The sequence below is a fragment of the Dipodomys merriami genome, unplaced genomic scaffold (assembly GCF_024711535.1).
Source record: "Dipodomys merriami isolate MVZ:Mamm:240054 unplaced genomic scaffold, mDipMer1.0.p SCAF_4145, whole genome shotgun sequence".
NCBI classification, from domain to species: domain Eukaryota; kingdom Metazoa; phylum Chordata; class Mammalia; order Rodentia; family Heteromyidae; genus Dipodomys; species Dipodomys merriami.
This window is the reverse complement of record NW_027205766.1, coordinates 2,600-11,009: the sequence shown is the minus strand read 5'-3', so window position 1 is coordinate 11,009 and position 8,410 is coordinate 2,600. Positions and strand designations below refer to the sequence as shown.

Genomic DNA, 8,410 nt, shown 5'->3' with positions numbered 1-8,410 from the left:
CAGATGAGAACATTTCCTTTCATACAACATCTTCTGTTCCCTCACTTTCTCCCAATGAGCTTGACTACATTCTGCCCCTTCCTCCCTTCATTCGTCTACCCTTTCCCCACCCTCTTTTTGATGTACCCCAATTTCTTGCATTAATATTCTCAGGCTTTGTCCTAGTCTTTCTAAAGATTATACTACTTGGGCCACATTGGCAGCAGCGATGGTGGAGCAGGAAGGCTCTCACAATGAAGCCCACAATCACATGCAAGTTAAGCTGCATGGAGAAAGGTGGCCAGTATGGGGCACACCAAATGTACTGGACCATCTTCTTCAGGTACATGTCCCAGAGCAAGCCCTCTGAGGCCCAAGAGCTCATGTGCTCAGGAGCATACTGCTGTTCTTCCCTCATGGCCAGCAAAACAGCACAGCAGAGCTGTCCATGCTGGTGTTGGAGTCCCTGAAATGGATGTAGATGGCAGAAATGGATGGAGTGTCTGGTTAGGGTGTTCAGTTGATGGACCCCTTCTCCAGAGCCCTGAAGTGTTCCAGTTGGGGTTCCTGGAAATGGGGCCATCCTTAGCTCCTTCCATTTTGGGCCCTGACCCTGTGGAAAGAGCCGAACTACTGGGAATCTTGATACTACTTTCTACATTCCACAGACGGTGAGGGCTGTGCCAACATGCTGGTGGAGGACTCCACGGCCCACAGCTTCCATGGCAAGTGGACATACTTGTGGCTCAGGCAGTGCTGCAGTTTCTCTATTGGAAAACAAAACCAGGTCTGTGGTCTTCATCATGTATGCACAGAAGCAACATCCATCAAGCACGGGCCGCCCTCCATCCAATCCCTGCTCCACTTCATCTGATTTCTGCTGCTGGCCTTGGATGGCAGCAAGCTAACCACGTTCATGGTGCTGTGAGAGCAGTTCCAGCCCTCCCTGTGCAGGTACCCAATACATGACAAGTAGCTCGACAGGACAGAACAGGACAGGAGAGTTGTCCCTCAGGGTACATCCCAAGCTTTTGTCTTCCTATGGAGGCAGTTGGCCACGTCCTGGCCTCCCTTAGTTACTCTATCACCTACAATTTTTCTTAGTTATGCTCTATGTATTAAAAACTTCCTTAAAGACAAGTTATACTGTTCATGGAGTTCATACTCACAGCTCTAAATACTGAGATGCCTAAAATATATCATTCTGCTTTGAGTAAATTCCCTCCAAAAGGTTTTCCAATTCAGAAGTTTATCTTTAATGGATTTTATAAAACCTTTCAAATGTTATACAAAAAAATAAGGACTAAGTAAATGAACGATCAAGTACTTAATGATTGGAAGACTCAATGTCCTGAAACAATTCTCCTTAACTGCTCAGTACATAGAGTATAATTCCAGACAAAATTCAGCCAGATATTTTTTACGAGAAACTTTTAAGAGGGCAAATAGTATTTCCTCACTTTCTAAGGAAATATTTTTGTAGAATCAAAATGATCCCTTCAAAGTTTTAGGAAAAGTCAATAATAAATTCATCAGTACCTAGAGTTTTATAGATTGCAATGCATTTAAATGTAAATTGAGAAAATTTGTGTAGATTCCATTTTTTTTCGTTCTTCCTTAAGTAGGTTTGATAGGTTTTATCTTTGAATAAATCATCTGAAGCTGTTTATTACTGTACTTTTAAATTTTATAACGGTAGGATTTCTGATAAAGTACTCATTTGTTTTGGTTATTGGCAACTGGTTTCTTCTCTGTTTTGTTATTTTGTATTTTGATCCATCTTTTAAAATATATATCCATTTATTGATCTATTCAGACACAGCTTCTATTTTCATTGATTTTCTCTGCTGTGTTCAAAAGCAGGATTTTTTTGCCACTTAACGAAATGATTCTTAAATAGAAAAGCAAAAGAAGAATAGAATAGAAAAATAAGAGTATCAGTTCAAGCTTGTAATCCTATCTACTCAGTGGGCAAAGAGCTGAGGATTTTGTTTCAAAGCCAGCCAGGGGAGGAAAACCTGTGAGACTCCTATCTCCAACTAAACACCAAAAATGCTGAAAATGGAGTTTGTGGCTCAAGTAGCAGAGCACTGAGCTAGAATTACATATGTGAATCCCCAGTGTCCTGGTAAGTTGTGTTTGTTTTTTTTTTTTTTGAGGAGTGTAAATGTGTACAATTTTTAAGTCCTTAACGTAGCCCACTGCATGTAGTATGAAGTTACACATGGTCTGATCTACTGTCCATATGGTAATCACTGAGATTTAAAAGTCTGTCTTCCTGAACATTTTCCAATTTTCTTCTTTGACCATACATTTAGGTATCAGGGGTTTCCTATGGTCAATTTTCATTTAAGGAAAAAATCATTTCAGATTTCATTTAAAGTTTGAGACTGAGACTTGTACTTGGTGTTTGATGTTGTTGCTCTTTAGCTAGTACTTTACCAACTAAGCTATGACTTTAATCCATAATTTCAGGTTATTCAAAATGCTAGGAAAGGTAATAGTGATAATAATGCTATTAAGTCTTTCGCCCATCTAGATACCCACATTTGGTTTGTTTGGGTTCCTAGTTTATCAGTATATTTATATGTCATAATTTTGTTTTTGTTTTTGTGCTATTACTGGAGCTTGAAATCAGAAACTTGCCCTCTCCTTGAAACTGGACATTGTTAGCACACACTGGTAATTCTATCTACTCAGAGAACTGAGATCCAGGTTTAAATCCAGCCCAAGAAGGAAAGACCATGAGTTTCTTATCTCTAAATAATCCCCCAAATAAATTTGGAAGGGAATCTGTGGTTCAAGAGTAAAACACCGCCCTTGAGGGAAAATGCATAAGTGAGAAGGTAAGGTCTTGAGTTTAAACTCCAATATCAGCACTCAAAAACGTTGCTTTCCTTGAGCTTTATATTAAATTGCTCAGAAAATAATCAGCATTGTAGTAATGTTTAACATTACTATTACAATAATCAGTTATATTTATTGATGTTATTCCTTTATTTTCCTAAAGTTTACTGACACATTAATAGAAAGACAGTAATAGAAAGACAGGATTACTCTTTCACAAGTATTTATGGTAGTTGAATATATGGAATAGAGGTGCATACCAGGAGTTTGGACTGAAGAGAGACATTTGCAAGCTCTTCACATAAATAAATGATAGTTGAAGACCCTGTGGGCATGTATGAAATAAGCTAAAGAAACCAGCAAGGAAAGATAAGGCATGATTCTGGAAAGCAAACAATTTTGGAAGAATAGAAAACAAGAAAAGTATGTAGCTTTTGGTAAGAACTTTCTAACTCACCTACACAGTGAGCACATTTGATTCCTCATTTCTAGTAAAAGCCATTTTATTTTCATTAACAATGATCTATTTGTTCCATTATATAAATTTAACATATTATATATTTCCTAGTAGATTAATATTTATACATTTTTTCCTTTATAGAAGAAGTCCTACATTGTAGACAAGGCTTACCTCAAATCCTTATTCTCTTGTGTCAGGTTCCTGAGTTTTGGCTGGAATTACCATGTGATAGCATAGTACTATATCCACTTATATTATTTACATTTTGTACACTTGAAAATTAGTGTGAACAACTTTAAGCCATAGTATCTTCATGAATTTGAATAAATTTCTTTCAGAAAAATGTTATAAGTAGAGTTACTGAGTAAAGTCAAGTATGGTACACATACCTGTAATCCCAGTACCCAAGGGTATTGTAAGTTTAATAGCACCCTGAGCTTCACAGCAAGTCCTTGTCATCATCATCATCATCAACAACAACAACTGGTGGGCTTGGAAGAGAAAAAGTATTAAGTGACGTGATAGGAATATACAAAATTGTGTGTGTGTGTGTGTGTGTGTGTGTGTTGGCCCTAGGGCTTGAACTCAGGGCCTGGTCAATGTCCTGAGATTTATGCTCAAGTCTAGCACTCTACCATTTGAACCAAAGCTCCACCTCCAACCTTTTTAGAGGTCATTGGAGATGAGTCTCATCCAGTTTCCGGTCCAGGCTGACAAAGAACCTAGATCCTGAGGCCTCAACCTCTTTTATAAGTAGGATTATAGGTGTGAGCTTGTAGTAGGTGTTGTATTACTGTTAAGTAATATGGTAAACATCACGCCAGTTTTTACTCGCCCCAGCAGTGTTTGAGTGTTGCACACACACTTAAAACACAACCCACACCATGTTTGATGACATCCAGGTCTCATAATCCTGTGATATAACTATTGTTACCTATGAAGAATTTGAGGTCCAGAGACTTTAGTTAACTTTGAATCCACAGCTTGTATAGAGTGGAGCTTGTATGCAAGCTCAACTAGGTTTGTATATTTCAGAAAACATGGTATCAACATGTGTTCTAGGCAACATGTGTTCTAGCAAGTACTGCTCTTTACAGGTACTATTAAATTCCTCTTGTATGTATGACTCATTCCTCACCCTTTAAATATTTGCACCCCATCTCATAAGCTAGGGAAAGTACAAGTGATGAGAAGAGCCATTTTTGAAAGAGAAATTGATAATGGGGTTTGAAAGTGGTATTGGATATTAATCTGATCTTCTTCCATTTCAGATTTGCCTCCAGCACTATATTTCTGTTTTTTTAAATTTTATATTATGATAAAGGTAATTTACACATAGATTATAGTCATATAAGTCAGGTATGAGTATATTTCTTTTTGGAAATGTCACCCCTTACCTTGCTCTCTTAGATTTTCTCTCATTGGTTTGGTTTTTATTAAAATCTTCTTCTTCTTCTTCTTCTTCTTCTTCTTCTTCTTCTTCTTCTTCTTCTTCTTCTTCTTCTTCTTCTTCTTCTTCTTCTTCTTCTTCTTCTTCTCCTCCTCCTCCTCCTCCTCCTCCTCCTCCTCCTCCTCCTCCTCCTCCTCCTCCTCCTCCTCCTCCACCTCCTCCTCCTCCTCCACCTCCTCCTCCTCCTCCACCTCCTCCTCCTCCACCTCCTCCTCCTCCTCCTCCTCTTCCTCCTCCTTCTCCTTCTTTCTTCTTCTTCTTCTTCTTCTTCTTCTTCTTCTTCTTCTTCTTCTTCTTCTTCTTCTTCTTCTTCTTCTTCTTCTTCTTTTCCTTTTCCTCCTCCTCTTCCTCCTCCTCCTCCTCCTCCTCCTCCTCCTCCTCCTCCTCCTCTTCCTCCTCCTCCTCCTCCTCGTCCTCCTCCTTCTTCTTCTTATTACTGTGATGTAAAAGATTTGTTACATACGTTTGGTAATGACTACCTATTTTTGTCTTTGTTTTTGTTATAGTCATGAGGCTTGAACCCATGGCCTGGGCAGTGTTCCTGAGCCCTTTTGCTGAAGAATGGCATTGATATTGAGCCAAAGCTCTACTTCAATGAGTATATTTCTATTTGGACAATGTCACCCTTTCCCTGCGTCTCCTCCAGTTTTCCCCTCCTTCCCCACCAACAAGTTTCATAGTGCACTTTCAACATAGTCTCAACTGAGTGCCACTGCTGCATTTGTTCATCCTTTGTCCCTCCATTGCTATGCCCCCTTTACATTCCCAAAGAGAGATAAATTAAAAAATGACAAAAATGAAAGAAAATAAAGAAAAAATATTATCTTTCTTCTGGTCCTTGGTCACTCGTTATTTTTGAGATAGGTTGTGTGTGTGTGTGTGTGTGTGTGTGTGTGTGTGTGTGTGTGTGTGTGTATAGTAGGGCTTGAACTCAGGGAGCTGACCTTTAGCTATTTTACTTATAGCTAACTCTCTACAACTTGAACCAAACATCCATTTCTGGATTTGAACAGTTAATTGGAGATAAAAGTTTCACAGATTTTCCTGCCTGCGGTAGCTTCAATCCACTTTCCACAGTTCTCATCCTTCTTAATAGCCACAGTTGAAGCTAGATGTGAGCCACTGGTGATGCTTGGCCTACCTTATTTTTATTAAGTAGTTGAAATGTAAAATAAAGTTGCAGCAGTATTACAAAAGAATCAATTTAACTTACACAGCTTCTTTAAGTTTTAATAATTTGTCACATATGATATATACAGAACAACAGTTTTTGTAAATGCCCCTGAAATTTGGTTTTCATCTGGGATTTTTCCTCAACATGAACTTGATTTTATAACTTTTTATCTAATAAATATTGATGAAAACATGTCCAGAGGGCATTAATTATCTTTTCTTGGCTTTCATTATGAAATGGTGCAAGGTAACGCGTCATGATAAATTTGTGTGCCGGACCCTGATGATATATTCACATTCTTAGTCAGAAGGCATTAGTGCCTGTTACAAATCACCTAGATCTGACAAAACTCTATCTCAGGTCTTGTTACCACATTCCTCTATGTCGTTCTCTTAGAGAGCAATTCCGAGTTTCCAGTGATCATGACAGAGCCGTCCTGGACCCTCTCAGGACCCACCAAGAACACCACTCATGTGTGTCACCTAAAGAGTGATGGGAGACTGGTGTCTGCTTCCTATGATAGAAAACAACACAGGATCTGTTACGTCCTTAAACTGTCCTCAGTCCTGAGGATTCCTCAATGAGCATTGAAACTTAAGAATTAAGGAGACATTAAACTTTCTCTTCCTTCTGCCAGTTTCTGCTGCTGTCATCTTCTGTGGAAAGAAATAATCTGAGCTCTAGAAGCCATTTTGCTTATTCTAGGCCCTTAGAGTAAGTCTGGCTTTTATACTTAGCCATTAAGATATGTAGTGATAAAAATAGCAAACAACATTTTTCCTATTCTATTTATTACTCAAATAGGAGTTTGAGAAAGTGACTTCTAATTAAGTGCTTCATACTAATAAGAGTTATTGGTAGAATTTGAAAACATATTTGAGTAAGTTCCTCAGTGAGCTGTGCAGAAGAAACCACAGCAAGTGTGCTGGGTCCTCCAGTCTAACCTCTTGACCAGGAAGGAGCACCTCCCTGCTAGGCCTCCAAATTGAAAAAAGAATACTGCTTATATCTCAGATTACATGCCAAAGCTAGATACCAAAGAAAGATAAGGATAAGTGGTTAGTTTGACTTTGGAACAATGCAGATGGCAAAGAGAGTTCTAAGTGAACAGAAACAAAAAGAAATTTTCTTTTGTTCATATAGTACAATAAAAAGAGCTTTTCTTATTATCACTAAATTGTGGTTATTTGTACTTAGTACTACCTTCTTGAAACTCCTAAAACACTCTTTCACATGAACTCAGAAGTTCCAATGGTATCAGCTTGACATTTGATGGGAAAAATTCATTTATACACTAAAAATATTTTATTGTAAAGATGCTGTACAGAGGGGTTATATTTACACGAATAAGTTACATTTCTCATTGAAAATTGTTTCCCACTCTATTGTTTTTCTCTGTCTATCCCTTCCCTCCACTCCTTCCTCCCCCCATGTCCCCCAGGTTGTTGTAAAGATCATTCCCGCTTTAATGTAACCTATTATTGTTGCACTGGGTCATCTTTCAGCATTTTGTTATTTCCCTTCCCTTTCCTCAAATACATGCATATATAGGATGGAGGGTACCAGAATCAAAGACAAGAATTGCCAGGGATAAAACTAATTTGAAAAGAAAAATGAAATAAAGTAAAAAGAAAGAACTAGTTACTGTACATTGGCTATATCAAGGTTGACAACTAAACAAAATAAGACCTGCTGTTTCAATATCTTCGTGTTCATTTCAATTAGCATCATTTTGTATGATCACACATATGTTTATAGTACTTCAGCTATTATAATCCTCTGTCAGGACTAACAGGATAATACTAATTGCAAATAAGGGAAATCATAGAGCCTATGTTTCTTTGGGCCTGGCTTACTTCACTTAATATGATTTTTTCCAAGTCTATCAATTTTCTTATGAAAGGGACAATATCATTCTTTCTTACAGAAGCATAAAATTGTGTAAATATACCACATTTTCTTGATCCATTCATCTATTGTGAGGCAACTGGGTTGGTTCCATATCTTATTTATGGTAAACAATGCTGCAATGAACATAGTTGTGCTGGTAGCTTATTGTGCTCTATTTTGAAATCATTTGGGTGATGGCCAAGAAGTGGGATAGTTGGATCTTACGGGAGTTCTATGTTTAGTCTTTTTAGGAACCTCCATACTGCCTTCCATTCCCACCAACAGTGTAGTAGTGTTCATATTTAGCCACATCCTGGTCAACATCTGCTATTATTTGTTCTCTTGAAAATGGCTATTCTAACTGGGGTAAGGTGGAATCAATGTGGTTTTGATTTGCATTTCTTTTATGACCAATGATGCTGAGCATCTCCCTTCTCCTTTCTAGAGGCTACACAATTACAGATTTCTAGTGTCTCACCAGAGGCATAGAAACTTGTAATGCTGTGTGTGATTTTAGTTTTACATTCACTTCCTTGGAGCTTACACTGACTCCTATAACTTATAATAAAGGTTTATACTATTTCACTTACTGAAAAATAAGTAATTTTCA

At 38.0% G+C, this 8,410-nt stretch overlaps 1 pseudogene; it reads left to right on the top strand.

Annotated features, from left to right (window-relative positions):
- Nucleotides 1–296: 296 nt before the first annotated feature.
- LOC138807196 (Golgi to ER traffic protein 4 homolog pseudogene) lies at nucleotides 297–6,494 on the top strand (annotated as a pseudogene).
- Nucleotides 6,495–8,410: the final 1,916 nt, after the last annotated feature.